Source organism: Larus michahellis, chromosome Z (genome assembly GCF_964199755.1).
Source record: "Larus michahellis chromosome Z, bLarMic1.1, whole genome shotgun sequence".
Taxonomy (NCBI): Eukaryota; Metazoa; Chordata; class Aves; order Charadriiformes; family Laridae; genus Larus; species Larus michahellis.
This window is the reverse complement of record NC_133930.1, coordinates 29,102,773-29,122,377: the sequence shown is the minus strand read 5'-3', so window position 1 is coordinate 29,122,377 and position 19,605 is coordinate 29,102,773. Positions and strand designations below refer to the sequence as shown.

At 45.1% G+C, this 19,605-nt stretch overlaps 1 protein-coding gene across 7 annotated transcripts in view; it reads right to left on the bottom strand.

Annotated features, from left to right (window-relative positions):
- Window positions 1-19,605, bottom strand: part of KANK1 (KN motif and ankyrin repeat domains 1) — a 133,511-nt gene that overhangs the window by 110,361 nt on the left and 3,545 nt on the right. Inside the window, exon 1 of one of the 7 annotated variants that reach the window (XM_074569743.1) lies at window positions 14,753-14,773. The exons of the other annotated variants lie outside the window; for them this stretch is intronic. The gene's annotated coding sequence lies outside the window, so the exon portion shown is untranslated. Of the gene's footprint in view, window positions 1-14,752; window positions 14,774-19,605 lie in introns of those variants that run through there. 7 annotated transcript variants of the gene reach the window in all.

The window sequence follows — 19,605 nt, the reverse complement described above, 5'->3', positions numbered from 1 at the left end:
TCTAGAGTAATTCTGTTTTTTACTTCAAGCAATCCAGCTCTCCCTCTGTCTCTTCCCCTTCATTATATACTTCCAAAACCTTTGAAGGTTGTAGCAATGCACATAGTGAAGTACCTCTTGATATATGCAAGTCAGATTCTGTAGTTTCCAGGATCTGCATTTCCCCTTTATGCAGAATAACCATATATGTCAGGGAACATGAACTGTCACAATGACCACACAGAAAGAAAGTAAAAACTTAACGAGCAAAGTTTTTCCATGTGTATCTGAAATCTCAAGACATGAGAATTGGTCAGTGTAAAGTTATTAAGGCAATATAAGCAGAACTTACTGGAGATTTCTTTTGTTAGTTTTAAGCCTGCTTTTGCAAGTAGTTGTTTATTCAGAGGTTAAACCCTGCATACTATCTTACAGACTTCTGAAAACTGCAGGCAGCTTTGTTTTGAATTTTCTCTTCCATATAACCTAAAAAAAAAAATCAATTAAAAGATGACAGAGCAACCCCTTTAGGCCTTACTTAAAGTATCCATTCAAAACGTCTGATCTACATGACGAAAATACCTTAAGTCAAACAAAAGTGGTTTGTGGCCAAAAGAAAGGTAAATTGAGGTGCATTTCAGCACAGAAACTGATACAGAGCAAAGATCTGAGTTTGCATCAAATCCTGGTTGGAATAATTTAATTGCCGCTATGTAAGGGCAGGAATTTCTCAGGTCTTTTCCAGTATTTGCTTTTTCAGTAAATACAAGAAGGGAAAAGTCAACATTATAGTTTAAAGATTCCAATTTAGAAGTGGTTTGATTACAACCTTCCCCAAGTCGTTCTCCTGGGAAAGAGCTGCTACAGCACAGAGCTAATTAGGGCTTGTCAGTTAAGCTCCTTCTCCTGCTTTGTTCAGAAAACCTAGACAAATGGCTTATCCACTGACAGACCTGGGGGCCTTTCACAAATATTTTGTATTCCACTGCAAGCTTAGGCACATTACATAAACATCTGGAGCACCCGCTAAAAATGTGAACACCTCCCCCTCTGCCCTGCAGTGAGTGTCTTCATGACACTGTTTCATCAGCAGTGACAGAAAGAAAACTATATTGTAGAGGGCTTCAATCCAAAAAAAAAAGTTGTAATCTACAGCTTGTCTATACATATGGGAGGATTTGGGGGGGGAAAAGGGAGGAGGGAAAATTCAGGTGCATAGACAAGTTTTCCAATACTCCTTATCTTTCTGAGAGAAAGAAAGTGCCTTGTATCATTAATAATAAGAGGCTGTTTCCAGAGGGGTTGGAGACTAGACTGCTCTGGGGGGGAAATGGCAGTGAGAATCAGGTACGTTCATCTTTTCCCTGGAGTTGCAGTCCAGTTTGGAAGTGTTTTGGGCATCCAGAAGCTAAGACAATGCCAAATCATCCTGGTGTACTCTGATACCACCCCAGACTGACAGCATAGAGAAAAACCACAGTAACTGTACGAAACACTGGCATCTACAACAGCTCCCAGCTGTGTTGACCATGCCAGGGCCCATAATTAATAAACCAGTAGCTCACAACGCAGCAGATACTTTTATACCACATCTCACAGCACAGCTGGAGCCAAGGAGCTACCTGCTGTGGGATCCAAGCTGTTAAGGAGGGAAAGGCTCACGGTCCTCTCTGGGACGCTTTCCCCAAAATCCAGAAATAGCAACATCAGTACCTTCAGCTTAGCTGCAGTTCTGCAGGCATCTCTGCAGTCTATCAAGCCTAACCACAGGGCAATTTTTTTTACCTATTTGTTTATATTTTGAACCTGTACAGAAGCTGTACCTTATTGTACATTTCAGCAACTGCAGCTTAGTCACCTCAAAACATTCCCCTCACCAAACCAGTGAAACAAAATCTTCCTCTTCACTGCTACTCCACAGGAGAGCACTGAAGGCTTCTGCTGAGACGAAGGCAGCAGCAGACAACTGGTGTGATAAACTATCGTTCACATTTTATTCCAGTAAGTAATAATTACGTGGTTTATAAATACACAAAATCCATGCATATGTTAAACATGAAAGAAACCGTCCTCAAGAGCTGGATGCTCTGAGATCACATTTCAAAGCAACACGGCATCATTCTGTTAATCTTTTGGGAAAACCAGCATGGATATTCTGCTTCAGCATGATTAACACAGGAATTTAAGCCTCTCCATTGTGACCTTCCAGAGAAACCTCAGGGGTCAAGAGTAGCAGCTTGTATGTGTCATGCTACAATGCTAATATATCTTGTACCATCAACAAAAGGCTTCTGCAACAATAGGACCAACAAGTTTTTCGGGGGAAAGGGAGGATCTACGTACATACTCCAAGACTGCCACAAAACATCTTCCACACAATTGTAAGTGAAAAGTTGGTCTTCTAAAGGTAGTTGCAGAAATTTAATTTTTGCTATGCAGTTGGAAAAGAGGTTACAGATTTACTACCATGTTTTATTCTCAACAAATACTCATACCCTGTCAAAACAGCAACAAATAGAAGACTGCTTTCTTTGACCAATGGTTAACAAACAAAATGAAGCAGAGAGAAAGGCTAATTCTTGCTCCAACAGTGGGGGACTAGGCAGAGAGAGGGAGGGTTTGGGTGAAAGGTGCTGAGTTTTTTTCCCCTTAAGCTACATCTCAGTGAATCCTTGGAGAAACGTGATGAGCACAAGCAAACCTGCAGTGACCATGGGGGTTCTTGCCCTTCACACCAAAGTGGCCGTGCCCTCCTTCCCCAGCACCCCTTGGTGGAGCAACCGACAGGGACTTTGCCAGGGGAAGGGACCAAGTGGGCAGGCGAGGAGGCAACAGCAACCACCCTGCCCTGCAAAGGCCCTGTGCCCCATGAGAACAGATGCTGAAAATTTAAACTGAATCCCACTCAGCTCAGCATGCTTGGTATAAATAGCCTCAGGGTGGTCAGCATCAAGCCCTGAAAAGACAGCACGGGATGAGGTATTTTTCTCCTCATTCTTACCCTTTGCAATCTGAGAACAGCGAAAGGGGACACCAGCTAGCAAGAAGGCTGCTAATTAATTCCTCCTCACCCAGGCACTGCAAAGCTTCTAGATGCAAAGTACCTTCTTATCTAGGAACAGGCACTCGATAGCATTTTAAGAAAGAAGCTTGATTCCGTCTGAAGAATGCCATTAAGAGAGACACAACTGTCTCACAAGATCAGTTTGTAACATTTTCCCCTATCAGCTGCAAGAAAAGGTGAAAGAATAACAGCATCACTCTTCCCTGCAGTATTTTAAACCTGGTTAATTTCCAGAGCACCAATTTACATTGCACAGCGGTTCTGATGGGAAGTCAGCATGCCACAGGCAGAGATGCTTCCAAAAGGACGACTCTACATGAGGAAGAGTCCTTGGATCATCTCTTAGGTGAACAAGCCTTCCTGAAATAAACTATCTCTGAATAAGCTGCCAGAGAGTAGAAATGTCTCGCTGTAAGGGCAGGAGCAGAATGCAGATTGCCAGTTTAAGACAAAGGCAGCTATAATACTTTAAAGCTAAGGAAGCAGGACTCTGTTGTCTTAGGTGCTCAGTTAACCTGTACAGAAGGCTATAAAAAGCTCTTTGGAAATAGCGCTAAGACAAGAGGCAAGTCAGATGGAATAATGGAAAAACACCAATAGGCCCCCACAAAGAGAGATTTCTTTAACACTGAGGATCTCAAGCTTACTGTGACCAGCAATAGTTTGTTTGCCTATTAAGGCTGCTCTGTTAGTACTATCACAATACAAACAAAAGAAGTTCTAACACCAAGAGTTAAACTCCTGGCTGTCAGTAGGCAGATACAGCCTTAAGTATCATCCGAAACACCTGCAGCTCAGCTGTAGCCTTTTGGAGTGCCAAAGGGACATCACAATCATTAAAGCTTTGAAAAACAAATCCACCTGCAAACACAAAGACTCATTAATCCAAACAACTTCCATCCTTCTCACTCTATTTATGACTGATGTCCCTCATTTTAGCTAGGACACAAAGCATGCAGCTATTTAAATTAATATTTTGGGGGTTTTGATGAGGCTGGACAAGCTATAAACTTGTGCAACACCCAAAGTAGCTCTAATCTCATCACCTTTTTCCAATTATGTTTAAATGCTCCCAGCACTATTTCTCTTTGCCCTGCTTCTACCCAGAGCAAAGTGGGAGCCCTCTTCACACTGCATGGGTTTAAGTGGACAGCAGGCCAACTGGGCAAACGCAGGCAATGGAAAGGATTTTTTCCACTGCATTATCACCTCCTAGGCACACAGAGTACATGTTGAATGCGCAGCAGATGTGGAGCCCAGCCAGGTGTGTTTTCTCATATCAATTTTGCATCCCTTTGTCCCCATGCTGAAACTGCTTTTCTTTCTACCCACCCAGCAATCTTAGCTACATTTTTTCCTCAAAAAAGAAAAAAAAAAAAGGATTATAGTTTCTGGTCTTACCACAGGACACAAACTTCATTGAAATATGAGAAGCAAGAATGTTGTACTTGGTTTAAATCCGAAGGCACCTGCAGTTCAACCTCAGGTGTTCAATTCAGAGCCAACAGCCAAAGAATGGAAACGTCAAGGACGAGACACTTTCTTAAAACACACCAGATTTTGCTCTGGGCAAACAATGGGAATACTGTTTGTTTTGGGTTATTTTTTCTTTTTAAAGCAGAAATCCTCCACTGTAGGATACACTGTTGCAGGTTAATTTGTTCCTGTGTACAAGCTCCTCTCAGATGAGCTGACTGGCTTCAAGCCCTTCTTTGGGCAGGTAGCCTGGAAGAGGTCATCGGAGGACCCTGAAGATGCATCCAGGCTGGATCAGGAATGCAGGTGGCCCAAACCCAGACTGGGTAAGCAGGCCTCCGGGCGATTACTGAGCATTTCACACCAACTATCAGATCACGAAGGAGGAAAAAAAAATGTGTAGGGACACATTTCCTACTAAACCCTGTTGTTCCTTCTCAAAAGCAATAAAACGCCCTTTTTAGAGTGTAAACTTGAGGGCGAGTCCTTCCCTACTTGGAATAAACACACTTGTGCACATTCCTTCCTTTTATAGTACATCTCTATTTGGCATCACAAGCTGTTGTGGGATGACTCAGTTTATTACTGATTAACAGCTCACTCCAAGCCTTTTCTATGCGCATCAATCCAACTCTGCTCTATCCTGACACCATCAGTTTCTTACGACTTTGCCCTCAGGTGTACCAGACAAATACTAACTCAATAGCCTAGAGCTCACCATGTACCAGCAATCTTCTTCCCCGCCTCTCCAGAACACAAACCTCACCTGCTCGCAACTATGCAGTGCTGCAGCACAAGCCTTTCCCATCTCCGAAGGCTCTGCAGGCAGCAGAGCAGGGCTGTGGTCTTGCTGCCGTCCCATGTTTCCACGCATGGAGACTAAACCTGCGAGTCAAGAAGAGGTGTCCGTCCTGTCAAGGGAAGGCTCTGCCCACTCAAGTACCTGCAGATACCTGATAGGTACCAGCAGATGGTAGACAGCTGGACCACCACGCAGTATATCACCCATTAGCTTCTGGAGAGCAGGGCCTGGCCCTCCTGCACAGAAAGGCAGAGTGGGAAGAGGGGGGTGTATGGGGAGGGGAGTAACTTCAGGGTGACTAACAAACATTGTCCTTCAAATCAGGGACCAAGGGAAAAACAAGGTACTCCAGGGTCTTTCAGCCAAGTAAAATGTTTGGGTTTTTTTAAAGAAAAAAAAAATTACCTTTTTCCTATATATTGAAGACAAGGTGTCAGTCCTTCATAAATACTGGGACGGCTCTCTCAAATAGTCACCCAGAGCCATGTCCTGACATGGACAAAAGGCAGCGCCCCCCCAGCAAGCTTTGCTGTAACAGCAGCTGAAAGGTGATGTTATCCAACCCGTACCTCGCTGCCTCCCACCCTGACCCCCACAATCGCCGCACCTTCACCCCAGCCACCAGCCCGAGTCTCAAAGGCAGCGGAGGTCCACACGCCGGTATCTTCGTTTGCCCCCAGCACACAGCCGCTAACCAACGACCCACCTCCACCTGTGCCTGCAGCTCCGGCTTCTCCCACCAGCCCTGCCGCCCGCACAGGCTTGTACACACCTGCCCCTACAGCAACACCCTACCTGCCTCCCCCAGGGAACGAGGGGATCCCCAGCATAGCATCCCACCCCCTTCTCTCACTCTTCTCCCACAGCGTGGTATTTCCAATAAAATATTTACAAACACACACAAGATGTGCACACTGCAAAGTCCTACCCAGGGGTCTTACCCTACTGCATATTTGCATGGCACAATGAGTGCCCCTAAGCCCTGCCCTTGGCAGAAGCCCCAAGAGCATCTCCGTGGCCTCACAAAGCCTCCAAAGGCCAAGGCAGAGCCAAGCAACATACAGCCATCTTTCAGAAACGGAGGCAAAAGAGGAGGCCAAGAGACAAGTCGCTGCCAACGCTGGAAGCTTCTGTGCTGGTTTAAGAGTTATATCAGGAGATAAGCTAAAAGACTACCTTCTGACCACCTGCATGCAACTACTGGCACACTTGGTCTGATTTCCAAATACGATCTGTAACAGTCCATCCAGGCTGCTCTATGAAATTAGTCATGCCAATCCCAAGCCAGAAATCACTCCTGTGTCAGGAGCACTGGTAGTCCCTACACATATCAGACAATATTTACATCCACATCAAACCTGCAGTTTGGCAAAAAAAGTTAATTCACCCAAGAGCGCTTTGATCCTCTGACAAATCATTTCCTCATTCAAGTTGAAACAAAACAAAGGACTTTGGACACCAACCAGCTGTCACCCTTGTGTTGTGAGCTGGCACTAAATCCCACACAGCCGGAGAGGAAAGATTTAGATGGTGGGAGTGGAGCAAATGGTCCATTTGCATTCACAGCATGCAGGGAGCTCCTTCTGGAGAAGGGATTCCTTCTCTTGCTACCTATCTGATACAAGCTGACACACCAGGGATCCACCAAAACTCACAAACAGGACAAAGCAGCTACAGCGCACATCGACAGCACTGAAGTACAGGAAAACCTGCTGGATGTACTACAACCAGGGGGTTGAGAGGAGGTGGTTTTTCTTTGCGTTGCTCTCCAAAGGATGCTTAGACGCTGACAGATCTCCAAATGCAATGACCCCTTTGTGACCTTTGGGGCTGAGCCCAGCGAGAGAGAGAAACAAGAAACAAACTTAACAAAGATCTGAGACAGCAGTTGGGAGAAGTGAAGGCAGAGCTGAGGTTTAATAGCCACCTCCTTTTGTCCTGTTTAAAATGAAGCATTCACACACTTACAACCTAAAGGAAAAAAAAAAAAACAAAACACCAAAAAAACCTGATGCTAGCAGACTGCTTTCAACATCCTCCCTCAGATGTTCTCTCAGTACAGATATATTCATATTTTCCTGTGTTTCTACTAGCAAATATAGCACTTGGCAATTAAAAAGAAATGCAGCTCGGGGGGAAGCAGATTAGAAGCATAACTTGCTATGTAGTTCTGGTATGATGAACTCTTTATTAAAAAAACACTATTAATTCAAGGTGTTGAAAGAAACAGTCGACAGAACTAAGTAGTTTCTTCCAGTCTCCATCCTCATTTCAACTGATGTGTTTTATTACCAGGCTTTGAAAAACTGATTCTACAATCTCCTTGAATGAACAGACCATCATACACAAGCCAAAAAGAAACGACTGACTAACCCTTGAGATGCTTTTGATGTTTATTAACTTATTTTTACTACAGGTGGCATAAAACTGAACTCCTGAAATCCCTCCTTGTGGCAGACTTGTTACCCTTCTATTATTTCTTCTTAAAACAAGTTTTGGTGGCCAGGCAACTCTTAGATGTGCTGCTTGACCTGCCACCTGCCTAGTTCCGACTGGATCGGTATCTTCGAACTTAGCAGCACAAAGGCATCAACTTGATAAAACTCGCCTGGCGCTTTGAACTGCAGAATGCCAGATCCAGAGCTGACATTACTCAAAGCCTCTCACGGGGCTCTGTTGTGATGCAAATAACGTACAATCCCCAGACACAAAAAAGTCATTAAACTGGAATTAGGAGTTATAAGTAACAGGCAACCTGAAGGAAAAAATCAGGGTTAAAAGGAAGAAAGATGTACAAAGGAAAAAAAAAAAAAGTAGGAAATGGCTGTTTGCCATTACACTTCAGCAAACACAAGGAAACACAGGTACAAGGGCAGAACGGCTCTGTGAAGGTTGAGCCCACTTTCCTTCCCCAGTGCAAGGCAAGCACCCAGGTCACCCTTCTCCCCCGCATAACCTGACGACTTCCCCACCGAGGCCTGCCGGTGGGCTGACAGCACTGGCAGCATTTTAACTTTTCATCCTCCTGCTCGTCCCATCGGTTGTCAGACGAGGCTAATACCAGCAGCAAGCCAGCTCTGCGTGCGACCTGGAGCCAAGGCCAGCCCATCTCCAGCCAAGCTCCCCAGCTGCTGCTGACCAAACAGGGAATAGAACAAACCGGGCAAGAGCAGAGGAAACGCTCACGTGATATTAGGTCAGGAGTTAAAATATCTGTGACCTGCAACTTCCATCATGAACAGGACTGACGAATGCCAGAACCACACAGAAGAGAAACTCATTTACAAAAAAAAAAAAAACCACACACACCAAACCCATCCAGCCTCTGATGCAATTTCTGATTTCTGTCACTGCAGATAGCCAGCAAGACAAAAGTAAGAAGGGTGTCCTCCATTCAAACAGAAATTAAGCCATGGCTTAAAATGAAGTTTTCAAGAAACTGTTGATTAAATGGATGGAGCTACTGGAGACTTCCTACATCGGAAAGAAGCTCAGCATCTCAGTCTAGCAAGATGAATATTATCCTTCTTTCATGAAAATAAAGACAACTAGGAGCTTTCTTCACCTATAACTCCATCTTCAGCTTCAGCATCAGCCCTACCAGTACCATGACCATCATTCACCTCACACAACTTCAGTCCCAGTTGGGCCACTCATAGAGCACAACACCCTCCCCCCCCCCCAGTAACGAAACATAATTCATACAGGAATGTACAACACAAATTGCAGCTACTCTTCACCCAGAATATAAGCAGCCCTGTAAGCACCAGCTCTCAATTAACAGGTTAACAGTGAAAGGAAATCAAAAGGTCAATTCAAATGACATGCATGAATCAAGCTAGAAGAGTGTTCACAGCTAAGAAAATACCAGATTCCTGCTGAAAGCAGGAAGAGCTTAAGAGAGCAGCTGGCAGAGCAAGCACGTGCTTTGTGCTGCACGCTCAGCTGGTCACAGCCTGTGGCGAGAGGAGAGGAGAGGAGAGCAAGGGGACTAGTCCACACACAGCCCACACCACCCAGCTACAAACAACTGAGGCACCTCAGAACATTTGTGTGTCGTGACCCCTGGCCACTATGTGGTCCATCACAGGTCAGATTCTGCTCTGTTTCTGAGAAGATGACAAAAATGCAGGTTCTCAGACACACAAAAGATTCAGGCCAATATTCCTTGCCAGGAAAAGTTTCCTCTCCCCAAACTGCCATGAAGTAGTATGTGCACCTTTTATTAGATACACATAAACTTTCTTTGCAATGCTGAAGCTTGAACTTGGTACCAAGAATAGCCCAGTACGTCTTCTTTTTCCATTTCTAAAGTAGAACATCTCATAAGACGGCAGCAGCCTGACAAGCCGTGTTAGTTTCCCACTGCTGCTGTGTTACAGTGAGAGGCAGCTATGCCTGGTTTTTGCCCTCCCTCCCTTGCAAAGAGGAGAAACGGAATTGCACAGATGGCTCATGACTTCTGCCCCTGCGATAGCCCCCCTGAAACAAAGTTCAAAACTAGCAGAGATCTTATGACACCCTGAAAACATGAAGGGAAGGACAGTTTCTCAAGACGAAAAGTTTTACTTGTCAGATTAGAGGAGCCTGAATTCTGCCAGGAACAGCTCTTTCACTTCTCCCTTTTATTTCTCCCGTCTTCTTCTTGTTACGTCCCTTTTCTGTATTGTCTTAGAGACTTTGAATAAACAGAGCGAGCATTCAGGGGCAGCGCAGAAGAGGAGGAGCCGGCAAAACTTGACAGGCAGTGAACAAAGTGTGTGCTAGATAGAAAAGTTACAGGAAATAAAAGGAGCCCGGAGAGCTGAGACAGAGGAATAGCAAAAGCATGAGAACAGCCGAGCTGTGAGATGCTTCATAGACATGTCTGGGCAAACATTCAAGGCCACAAGGTAAAACTACCAGAAGCAAGGAGTTACATCGTGCTGCTTCGTACTGCAATAAAAACTATCCTGAACTTCTCCTGGGAGGGACCCACAGGCGATGCCACAACTTCTACTCCAGTGACTTGTTCAGAGCTGGGAGAAACCAGTTGTGTTAGACATCCAGACCACCCCTAATTCCTCTTAATCAATAGGCAGCTGGTAGTCAGCCTGGCTTAAGTGGTCAAGATGAGGCGATGGGCACAGATGGGACAATGAGATGAACTCACAAGCTTAGTCAGGAGGGTGGTCGGCCAGCATGGACCAGTTACAGCTGCATGTTTAGCCTCCAGTATCAAACCCAGTATTTCTAACAGGGATATTTTAAGAAGCCTCATACTTGCAGAGTACAGTCAGAAGTTTCCTCATAACTCTCCAGAATTATTCTCCTAATTCTCCAAAACCAGCAGGAAATTGATTTCCATTTTTCTCAGGACACTGTGCTGAAGCCGTCTCCATGAGCTGTTCAGCCATCCTGCTGTGGGCAGATGCCTCTCACTTAGCCTGTGGCAGGCTAAGCAGGTCGGGGGGCGGAGGACCATTTCAGCTATCTGACTTTAATTTACCTCTGCATGCAAGTCAAAACCATCTCAGCTAAGGCCAATCTCTTTCTAGCACAAGCTAGGATAACATACTGCAGTTAAATCCTCACCTGCAAGCCACCATTGCTTTAATTAGATTCAGTCAAATCCAGATCTTTGCAGTCTAGACATGGTTTAGCAAGTGCTTTTATGTGACTAATTCATTGTGAGAGAACACAATTCTTAAAGGAATTAGAAAGATAACTCATCACATGCAAAGTTTTATCTGGAGCTTACCTCAGTTTTGGCAAAGAAAACCGTGGTGGATTTTGACAGGGTAAAGACAGCCTAACGTAAGTATTCAAGCATGAGTCCAAGTGAAGATTTTCACTTGGGAAGGGAAGGAAAAAAATGTTCCTCTTTGAGCCTAACAGTTTTCCAAAGTTTAGCCAGACACAAAAGGCGTTCTGTTCAGAGCAAGAGCATTAACAGTAGAATTTTGCAACACAGTACAGACACATGGATCTTGAGGCAACACAGACTTCCATCCCTTACTCTGGCCCCTTCTGTAGACTCTGTACTACCTTGAGTTCTAGGCAAAAGTAGGAAGGTTTACACAGAAGAGAGAGAAAAGGCACATACAGAGTACCTACTGCTTCTGACCTACAGTACAGATACACTGGTCACATTTTCAAGGACATCCCATACTCACACACCTACTTACAGAAACTCAAGGCAGGAGTATCAGAGCAGCTTTGTGGCTTGACAACTTCTGCATTGAAATCCAAGTGATGAGATGCTCCAGCTCCGCCAAAGTCAATTTGACTGAGCTTTAATCTATATACAAGATGTCTGTTGGATGACAGGAAAATCATAAATGCCAGCGCTGTCGTTCTCCTAGCTGTGCATAAATACCTTATTTTATTACTAGTTTTGATTTGCTCAAAGAATCTCTGGCAGAATGTTAGTAAGACACGGGAAATATCATCCCAGTGTTTCCGAAGACTGGGCGTGCAGGGGAAACGGCACTAGTTCTGCAGGGCAGAACCAGCACCACAGCCCAGACAGTCCTCCTCCTCCTAATGGGACGCTCAGCACTGATACAAGAACGGCTGTAACTGGACGTTGCAGCAATACAGCATTAACCAGTTCAACCACCAGTTGTATCCGAATGCACCAGTAAGCATAAAGCAACCCATAAAATCGTCTCATTTTCAAACAGTTGAAGAGATCTTATTTTCTGCAACTTACTAAGGAGACAAACCCCGGCTCGCTTTTGTGATGCAAATTAGCAAGTTGCTTGGAGGAGGAGGGGAGGGGAAAAAAGGTCTTTTAACTGAAGTGACAATGAAACTCCCTCCCTACACAATAGTCACAGAGACACCAGCACCCACTGAGCCTCCTCCAGGGCTCCACTGCCCTCCTTTAGACCGTGCACTGCCAAACCTCTAGCCCCTTGGTTGCACACTCTCCTCACTGCGGCATGCCTCTAAAGCCTCACTCACCTGCGGTCACCAAAAAACACCTGGAACCACCCAGAACCGGTGCCAGATGTGTTAAACTGCGCTTGGGACGTAAATCACTGCCCTTCCATGAAGATGTAGCTACAAGGAAACTCCTTTACCAAGTGGTAACAGACTCCAAAGCAAAACATCGCCCCAAACAATACGCAGCTCAGGAATGTGAGCTATGTGGGCAGGGGGGCTCTGATGGATATTGAGGGAGGACAGGAGCAGGCAGGCTGCTTTCACAACCGACAGTGGTTTTCAAGCCAGAGCAGAGGGCCAGCCTTGCCGCCCTCCCTCCCTCGCCCCATGCGTGTGCAGGCACAGGCAGAGCTTGGGAATGTCAGCAATGCGGGCCAAGGGGGCTTCACTGCCCAGGAGAGAGGGATGGGAGTGGGTTGGAGGGGAAACAAGAAGACCAAAAGGCAGCCAGGGCTGCTGCAGAGTTGCAGGGCTCCCTTCAAGGGGGCTCAGCGGGAGGGTGACAAGGCTCGACTGCAGGCTGCAAACCAGCAAAGGGTCCTTTCTTGTCCCCACTCAGCCCGTGCTCGTGGGAACAAAACTTTACATGCAACTTTGCAATAAACCTGTCAGTCATTAATTCCTACCAGCTGAAACAAACTGCAGGTCCCCCGGGTTTTGGCTAGTTGCTGACATGAAAAACATACCAGCATTAAGAGTAATAAACACATGCACTTAACGCTTCCTGAGCCAGAGATCTGATACTCAGCTGTACAAGCACAAGCCTTTTCTCCCCCAGGCTAACAGAAGATGGAATTGCTACAGATAAAACAGACCTGAAACCCTCCCAACACTCCTTCAGCCAAAACGAACAACTCCTTACAGTGTGAAGAATATAATCGGTCACCTGCCATTTTTAAGGTTCTTGAAGGACTCCATTTTATTTCTACCATATTTTCTTGGTCCACAGGTCTCGGTCCAACCAGAGAATCAGTGAATGAGCCCTGCCCATCTGTCTGGCGCTGCAGGAGGGGCTGGCTACCCAGGAGGGGCTCATGCCCACGACCAGCACGCGCCTCCCACCACCGGGTCTTGCCGGCGTGAGCACCGACTGCATCTCCTTCAGCACGCCTACCACACAGCTCGTGACAATCATGATGTGTGCACGGACACAAAGAAGGGTTTGTTTTCCTTAAGTTTCCCCAGCTGAGAAGGCTCCCGGCAGCCACTAATATTTTCATGGATGTGAGCGATCTCGCACTTTGCTTAAAAACATGACAGCGGCCACAAGCAGCAGCAGCGATGGGGTGAGAAACTGCAAGAAAAACACAAAAGAGAGATAAAGACTGAGTGATAAATCACAGAGGGGATCAGGATCGAGACTAAGGCGACTCCCACTCCACACAAGGGCACGCATCAGAGCCCCTGTCTACTCGAAAAAAACCCAAAAAACTTGAGTAAAACAGCCCACGACACTGCAAGAACAAAGTAAGAAGCATGCATGAAGTTTGTCAGCCCGGTTAAACGATGCTGACAAGATACATAAACTGCAGCTAATCACTTTCAGCACCTCCTGGTTTCAGAGAGATTCAAGCCCAGGGTCTTCTTGCAGGCGATTTTATCTCATCTGGGAAAGTTACCGACTTGCCATGCACTGAAAAGAATCCGAGCAGACTGCTGGTAAAGTACATGTGTGGAGAAAACAGTCAGTGATGCCAGAATAAGACTAGCATTCATCTGAGGAAAGAAAAGCCTTCAAAGGCTTACCATAAAAAAAAAAAAAAGAAAAAAGAAAAAAAAGGCAAATTAAAAGTTTAAGAAGGAGTTCAACACCACATGTGAGGAAGGAATGGAACTTAAACTAAGCATCTTGTCTTGCATTGCTTTTTGTAAGTCTTAAGATTAGTCTGGGATAAAGACTGTTGTTTTAAAAGCAAATTGTTCATTGAAAAATGTGAAGCGTGGTTTTAAAAAAATACCATGAAGCAGTTTAATTATAATCCCACTTGTGTAAATCCACACTGAACACCTGAAAAGAGCTAGATGACTTTTAATGCCTTTAAAAAAGAAACAAAAAACCAGATTCCCCTGCTCAAGAACTCCAACATCTAACAGTTTATTTGGTCAGGGTTTTTTGTTTGGTTGTGGGTTTGTTTTTTTTTTTTTAAATACCAAACCTGGCAAAACTGTCCAAAGGCTAAGACTGTGAGAAATTATAGTAAAAATGATGACTTTCTGCTTTTTGGCTTGTTTGTGTAAAACTGGAGATTATGAACAGAGTTTAGAGCAAATTTAAAACTTGTATTTTTATTAACATCTTCATCGTGAACTGGTTTCAAAACTGACAACTGTTCATCACTCAGCAAGCACATTTTTGGTCGCCAATCTCTACAAAACAAGGTGTTACTGCAAGACGCACAGAAAGCTGGAGAACAGAGAGCAGGTTTAAGACAGCAAGAGAAGGGCTCTGGAAAGGACAGGAGCTATAGAAATACTACTTTGATATAGCTGTAAAGTCCCACCTTGGTATAAGCTGCTTGATGTTCCATAACGTCCATATGCACTTTTGACAACTGTCCTCCACTTTGCTAGGATTTTTCCAGCCATTCTGCACCCATCTTTTTCTTCTGCTCTCCTGTGCACTTGCACCACATGGAACAAAAAAGCTAAGCCTAGCCTGCCAAATTACTTCTGCTTCCTGTCCCCGTTTGCCCCAGAAACCCAATTACAAAGTTAACTCATGCTAATGGAGCCTGAAGGGATGCGCACTCACACTCAGCGACATGACAGGTCACAATGGATGAACAGCCTGATTTTCACCTTGGTTTGGTGTCTGAAATGTAAACAATGCACATTGAAGTTATCTGTTGCAGAACTGTAGGTACATCTTGGTCTATCTGTGGGTAATTGGAATGAAAAGTCAGATTCCAATAGATGAGTCATTATCAATTAAAGCGCTCTGCTCAAAAAAAAAAAAACCCAAACAAAAAACACAAAACCCAAAACACCAAACCACAGTAGGATTGACCCCAGCATCAGTTTCTACTCTGAAGAAAGATTCAGCTAAACTCAACATCTTCTCTCAGCAAATATTTTGCTGTATCTATTGAGGTACATCCACTCAGGAAAAAAAAAAAAGTGAAGCTCTGCTATAGAGCAGCCCTCCAAAAGCTGCAGTGGGATGCAGATTACGTCCTCATATGTCAACCTACTAACATTGCAAGGATATTGAAGGAGTTGAAGCAGGTACAACTCTCCTACAAGCAGCTGGGTTAGTAACAAAGCACTGGTGAGAAAAAACCCCAAAGGCTTAAATTGCCTTTGCCAAGCGGCAAAGCAGAGAGGACCTATCAACACTTTCATTCCAATATCTCTTCTGCCAGAACTCTGGAACTCAGAGAAACTCTGCAATATTGTTTCATTTAACAATTATGCATAGGTCATGTCCCCATACTTTTGTCTCACAATCAACATCTTGACTGTCCTTTGTTACTTTTTATACTCTAATTTTAAAACACTCAAAAGCCCAAAATAGAGACAAAGGCTCGCTAGTCTGTATGCAAAAACTTCCCCCTCCCCCCCCAATCACTGCACTTCTTGGCAAATTCTCTCTGGAAAATACTGAAAAGCCACTAAAACACTCATGTATCTTTCTTTGTCCAAAGCAGATTAGTCTGGAGTAACTCTTAGAGATCCTCTGCATCACCATATGCAGAGATGGAAAGAGCACCATATGGAAAGAGCAACATTTGCAGAGAGTTCACTATTGTCTGAGGTCCTTGGGGTGGTTCGTTTTGGTTTGATTTTTTTTGACATAGCTGTTCCAAAACAGCTCAGGAATAAGCCCCATCCTTTTCCTCATTTAACAGCTCATGAAGTGAATGAAAACATTGTGACCGAAGCCCCACCATGCGCAGCCATGTTTATGCACCTAACCAAACACATTCAACCTCTGATACGGTCTCACTCCAGGGGAGACTCCCAGCCCTTAAACTGGGAAACCAGCTGCAGTTAAAGAAAAGGGAAAGAGTAAGAATAACTCAGGGGAAATAAATGTTTTAAACTAGACTCTTACATCTTTGGTCAGGAGGGCCTTGAGAGAGCTGGGGCTGTTCAGCCTGGAGAAGAGAAGGCTCCAAGACGACCTTATAGTGGCCTTACAGTACCTAAAGGGGGCCTACAGGAAAGATGGGGAGGGACCCTTTATCAGGAAGTGTAGTGATGGGATGAGGGGCAACGGTCTTAAACTGAAAAAGGGGAGATTTAGATGAAATACTAGGAAGAAATTCTTTACTGTGAGGGTGGTGAGGCACTGGAACAGGTTGCCCAGAGAAGTTGTGGATGCCCCATCCCTGGAAGTGTTCAAGGCCAGGATGGATGGGGCTTTGAGCAGCCTGGTCTAGTGGGAGGTGTCCCTGCCCATGGCAGGGGGGTTGGAACCAGATGATCTGTAAGGTCCCGTCTAACCCAAACCATTCTATGATTCTGTGATCTTTGAGACGTGCAAGTTGCAGGCCAGTGGCATGCATGAATATGAAATGCAAGGCAAGGAGCTTTCCCAATCCCACCCACAGAGAAGGGTGCTTCTGGTCATCATCTGCCAAGATGGTCCTAATGGACCAAATTTTAGAACGAAGCACTTTGGTTTCCAACAGTTCACAGGCTTGAGAGGGAATCACAGTACCATGATTTCATGCGTATTAATTTCTGACACAACCCGGTACTGATGCCAAGAGGCTTCCCACCCTCTCCCGTGACACTGTGCACTCAGAGAATAGCCAGGACGGGACAGGAGCAGGGGGGGGGTGGTGGAATTATTTTAGCAGGTTTGTTTCCAGCCAGAGCAGTGCTCTGATCTGTTTTGTCCCAAAGCCACATAAATATTAGTACCATCACAAAGAAGCTGGCAGCAAAAGTGCAAGAGGAAAGACAGCTGCTTTCAGCCAGGCACAGATCTACTGCCTACCTGCAGCCCCCGTAAGGCCCTAGTGGCACGGGCAGCTGCAGTCAATGGGAAAGAGCCAGGAGCTGCAGGGATCCGTACGGATGCCGAATAAAACAGAAATAGTTCTGATGCAGGAATTCATGTGCAAAATCATCTGGGTCAATCTGGGCAGCACCCTCCCCTTTCCTAATGACACTGCAGAATCACAGAGGGATCAGAAATCAGTAGAAACCATGAAAAATGCTTCAAAAACACATATCAATTTTTAACAAACCAAGCAAACATTATTTGGAAGGGGCTGAGGAATTACATAAAATAGCGAAAGGTGTGTAAAAAGTAAATCAGTGTTTCTCCTTACCTCAAGAAGGAGGGATGATCAAGCTATGTAATCAGGAGGCTGAAATGTGTGTACACACACACTCTACAGGAGTCATTATCACCGCACAGCCGCCATGAAAGCTACCAGCTCAGTGCAACCAAGAGAAGGATTAGACACTTGTGTGGGTAACAGCCCTATCTGGAGCTATACTTCAGAACACTAATTAAAGTCTCCTGGAAAAAAAAAAATTAAGTCCAGGGACTTAGGGCTTAAAAGTCAACGCTCACTACTTACAGACCCATACCAGATATAAGCTAAGGAAGAGATTAGCCCTCATCAGTCTTCCGTGTATGGATACTGCACATTTCTGAAAGCTTCTGGTACAAAACCTCTCAGCACAAAGCAGCCTTTATTAGGGCTAGTGCTTCACCCAATAACAAACATTTTTACTGCAGAAAACACAGCACCAGCACCGTCGACTCCTGCCAGGGCACTACTGCGTCACGTAACTGCACTGGTCACCCTTTAGGCAGAGAAGACGGTAGACCAGTAAGAAAACCCCAGGTCATTGGGATGAGGCATGGGTACATTTGTTCAGTGAAGAATTCAACAGTGATCCCGGCACTACAAAAGCAGCTGTAGTGAAACCCCTTTGTATTTTCTCAGTGTCCCCCACCAACAGCTTAGGGCATCTACAGCCAGGAAGGGCATCCTCTACTCCAGAGCACTGGCACATCACGAGGCAGGTTTAAGCAATCACCAAGCCAGAGCAGACCAGTAATCCATCCTGGGAAGTATGGTGCTATGAACGTTTGCCCAAGAGACCCAATGAGGTGTCCCCACCGCCCTCCTGGACATCAACCACCACCACCAAATCCAGAGATGCCTATAGCTCATGGCATACCCAGCTGCAGAGAAGACGGAGAAAGAGCCCATGTTTTGCATGTAAAAGACCCTTCTCTCACTGATATTTCTTCCTCCTGGGCTCTACGTGCCACGCAGCAACACCCCAGCGCTTCAGGAAGGCACAGACATGTCCTTCTGTGCAAGCAATGACATGGAGGCACCATCCTTGAGCCCAGAAACAGGCTGGGACACCCCCACCTTCAACAGAACATTTTCTGGAGATGCCTCATTTCAGGGAAACATGGTTACAGCCTCCAACCCATCAGGGCAGATATCCAGGTTTAGTTTTGGCTCCTGCGTGCAATAGGGAGCCTGGTACAGCAAAGAAGTACATGAACAGCAGTTTGGCTTGTAAAAAGGCCAGGCTCACTTTGACAGATTTTCTTACCCACAATTAAGTTCCAACTGTTCTTGTTGGACTCCTCCATCTTCAGTCTACTCGCATCTCTAAAGAATTAAAGGGACGTGCAAAACACGCATTCGTGACTCATGTTTAATTGTCAGCTGTCCTTCCCTAGTACGGCTCTAATTAGAAATCAGAAACACATTTTTGAGCACAGAAAGACACAAAAAAAATTGGCATCAACTACCAAGGGAAGCCTGTGGGAGCATTTTAAGTCTAACAGGATGCCGCCTTCTAAGTTGTGCTTTATTGAAACTAGTCATTGGGCTTAATACAGGGGTAAGAGCCCAGGGCCTGTGACAGCCTGGAAGTAAGATCAGACGCTCCTGACATCCATCCTGAATGACACAAGTCTTTTCACCACTAGCAAAGCTCAGAAAGCATTTTCAGTATTCATGACAGCACCCTAAAAGGAATTTCCTCTTTTCCTCTTCACAGACGAGTACATCTTTAATGGTGAAGAAGTGACTATCGCCATATACATCTTTCTGCCGTTTTGCAGAGTTTGCCAGGGAACCTTTGGCAAAGTAAAAATATAAACATAGCCTAAACCAGTATTCAGAGTTAACTATAAGCCTCAACACTGCTGTCATGATTGCAGACACAGCTTCCCAAAGTAACACAGGCAGCATTCAGAGTTAGAGAATGAGCTAGATGTTAGAGTGTAATTCATAGTACAACACTGCTAGAAATAATCTGCAAAAAAATGATCAATTAATGCTGACTGTCCATTTCTGACATGTATTATTACTTCCCTTCAGGTCCCAGTCTTTTGAAAGCTGGGAACAGCCATGTAATTTGC